A 3,635-nucleotide genomic window follows, 5' to 3' on the forward strand; every position below is an offset into this window, starting at 1 on the left:
GATGGAAATAACTTCATAACCATCAGATTCAAGTTCTCACATTAATGATTCAGTCTAATATATCTTGGCAGTAGTTTGTTGACTCTGCGGTTTTGAACCATCAGTCTAAACTTCTGCTCTGCTGTTTGCTCACTGGTCTGGAGTTCCAGCTCCTTCCTTCCAGACGGAACATTCCTCCATTTCTCATCAGATCTCTGTGTCTCTTCATTCGCTTCCTGCTCACCGGTACTTTGGCTCCATCTAGCGGCGCGGATGTGTAACGACAAGCTAGTCCTCGATTACAGAACCACCACATGTTTGGTCGTACAGTTTCTGGGGAAAAATATTGTAGTATATTCCGGCCGATACAGTACTGGATTGCACAAAAGCCTGTAGCTGTTAGCCTGTTAGCTTAGCCTCTGTCCTCAGTCAGCTGTTAGCCTGTTAGCTTAGCGTCTGTCCTCAGTTAGCTGTTAGCCTGTTAGCTTAGCCTCTGTCCTCAGTCAGCTGTTAGCCTGTTAGCTTAGCGTCTGTCCTCAGCTAGCTGTTATCCTGTTAGCTTAGCCTCTGTCCTCAGTCAGCTGTTAGCCTGTTAGCTTAGCCTCTGTCCTCAGTCAGCTGTTAGCCTGTTAGCTTAGCCTCTGTCTTCAGTCAGCTGTTAGCCTGTTAGCTTAGCCTCTGTCCTCAGTCAGCTGTTAGCCTGTTAGCTTAGCCTCTGTCCTCAGTCAGCTGTTAGCCTGTTAGCTTAGCCTCTGTCCTCAGTCAGCTGTTAGCCTGTTAGCTTAGCCTCTGTCCTCAGTCAGCTGTTAGCCTGTTAGCTTAGCCTCTGTCCTCAGTCAGCTGTTAGCCTGTTAGCTTAGCGTCTGTCCTCAGTCAGCTGTTAGCCTGTTAGCTTAGCCTCTGTCCTCAGTCAGCTGTTAGCCTGTTAGCTTAGCCTCTGTCCTCAGTGAGCTGTTAGCCTGTTAGCTTAGCCTCTGTCCTCAGTCAGCTGTTAGCCTGTTAGCTTAGCCTCTGTCCTCAGTCAGCTGTTAGCCTGTTAGCTTAGCCTCTGTCCTCAGTCAGCTGTTAGCCTGTTAGCTTAGCCTCTGTCCTCAGTCAGCTGTTAGCCTGTTAGCTTAGCCTCTGTCCTCAGTCAGCTGTTAGCCTGTTAGCTTAGCCTCTGTCTTCAGTCAGCTGTTAGCCTGTTAGCTTAGCCTCTGTCCTCAGTCAGCTGTTAGCCTGTTAGCTTAGCGTCTGTCCTCAGCTAGCTGTTAGCCTGTTAGCTTAGCCTCTGTCCTCAGTCAGCTGTTAGCCTGTTAGCTTAGCCTCTGTCCTCAGTGAGCTGTTAGCCTGTTAGCTTAGCGTCTGTCCTCAGCTAGCTGTTAGCCTGTTAGCTTAGCCTCTGTCCTCAGTCAGCTGTTAGCCTGTTAGCTTAGCCTCTGTCCTCAGTGAGCTGTTAGCCTGTTAGCTTAGCCTCTGTCCTCAGTCAGCTGTTAGCCTGTTAGCTTAGCCTCTGTCCTCAGTCAGCTGTTAGCCTGTTAGCTTAGCCTCTGTCCTCAGTCAGCTGTTAGCCTGTTAGCTTAGCCTCTGTCCTCAGTCAGCTGTTAGCCTGTTAGCTTAGCCTCTGTCCTCAGTCAGCTGTTAGCCTGTTAGCTTAGCCTCTGTCCTCAGTCAGCTGTTAGCCTGTTAGCTTAGCCTCTGTCTTCAGTCAGCTGTTAGCCTGTTAGCTTAGCCTCTGTCCTCAGTCAGCTGTTAGCCTGTTAGCTTAGCCTCTGTCCTCAGTGAGCTGTTAGCCTGTTAGCTTAGCCTCTGTCCTCAGTCAGCTGTTAGCCTGTTAGCTTAGCCTCTGTCCTCAGTCAGCTGTTAGCCTGTTAGCTTAGCCTCTGTCCTCAGTCAGCTGTTAGCCTGTTAGCTTAGCCTCTGTCCTCAGTCAGCTGTTAGCCTGTTAGCTTAGCCTCTGTCCTCAGTCAGCTGTTAGCCTGTTAGCTTAGCCTCTGTCCTCAGTCAGCTGTTAGCCTGTTAGCTTAGCCTCTGTCTTCAGTCAGCTGTTAGCCTGTTAGCTTAGCCTCTGTCCTCAGTCAGCTGTTAGCCTGTTAGCTTAGCCTCTGTCCTCAGTCAGCTGTTAGCCTGTTAGCTTAGCCTCTGTCCTCAGTCAGATGTTAGCCTGTTAGCTTAGCCTCTGTCCTCAGTCAGCTGTTAGCCTGTTAGCTTAGCCTCTGTCCTCAGTCAGCTGTTAGCCTGTTAGCTTAGCCTCTGTCCTCAGTCAGCTGTTAGCCTGTTAGCTTAGCCTCTGTCCTCAGTGAGCTGTTAGCCTGTTAGCTTAGCCTCTGTCCTCAGTCAGCTGTTAGCCTGTTAGCTTAGCCTCTGTCCTCAGTCAGCTGTTAGCCTGTTAGCTTAGCCTCTGTCCTCAGTCAGCTGTTAGCCTGTTAGCTTAGCCTCTGTCCTCAGTCAGCTGTTAGCCTGTTAGCTTAGCCTCTGTCTTCAGTCAGCTGTTAGCCTGTTAGCTTAGCCTCTGTCCTCAGTCAGCTGTTAGCCTGTTAGCTTAGCCTCTGTCCTCAGTCAGCTGTTAGCCTGTTAGCTTAGCCTCTGTCCTCAGTCAGCTGTTAGCCTGTTAGCTTAGCCCAGACATGGGCAAACTACGGCCCGCGGGCCACATACGGCCCATTAGGCTTTTCAGTCCGGCCCGCCGAACTCGTCCAAATGATAGTAAAAACCTCGTTCATTTCCCCTTTCCTGCAATGCCCGTGTTTCCCCAGTAGATGGCGCGCTCTGAAAACACTGACCAGTGTTGGAGCGGCGTGTCGTCTCTGTTTCACCTCGTCCGTCGCCATGGAGCCCTTCTGTAAACATGAGCGACCACAGAGAAGGACAGCGGTCGGTGGCTGCCGAGGGTTTAACAACAACAACACTGTTCACTCTGGAACTACTGAGCTTTTCTGCTGTTATGAAAAAATGCACACGGAAAGTTTGGAGGCGTCTTTTAATGAAACGCAACACAGCAGCTTCATCAACACGCCGCATGTCGGTCTTACTTTCAACTTGTCGTTTGTGCTCCAGGCAGGACGTTGAATCCAGCCCGTCTGTGTGCTTGATGTGCTGTTTGCTGTTATTGAGCCTGAAAATATGTCTTGAATGTTGAAAGTGATTCTATTTATTTTTTCCCAATAAATGTTGATTTCTTTAACTTTGTACCTTTGATTGAAACGTATTAAAACAGACTTAATCTCCAGGTTTTAGAAATCACAGTGCATGCTATTTCAATCTCTTTACATTTCTCCTCCCAGTATTGAGCATAACAGAGTAGAAACACCGTATCTTTCACGTTCCTGGAGACAAAGTTCTGAACTGATCAGGGCTGTTTTGTATGTTTGAAAGTGTCTTCTCAAAAAGGACTGAAGCTTCAAACTGATGTCTACAGAAGAGCATCAGGGCTGGGAAAAAAAAGGAATTTATAGTCCTCACCAACTGTTAGTGCTCACATCTCTCCAGAAAATAATGAACCAGAACTTTTAAAAAAATATATATATTTCTAATTAAAAGTTCTTTAAAAGGCAGGACAGAAATGATTCACATCAGTTGCTGTTTTCAAACTATTTTTCTGCAGAGCTTTAGTATATCGGCCCAAACGGTCCAGTTCTCCGGGCCCCGCCCCTCCGTCACATGTTAGAACTCACTGA

The sequence above is a fragment of the Salarias fasciatus genome, chromosome 3, assembly GCF_902148845.1.
Source record: "Salarias fasciatus chromosome 3, fSalaFa1.1, whole genome shotgun sequence".
Taxonomy (NCBI): domain Eukaryota; kingdom Metazoa; phylum Chordata; class Actinopteri; order Blenniiformes; family Blenniidae; genus Salarias; species Salarias fasciatus.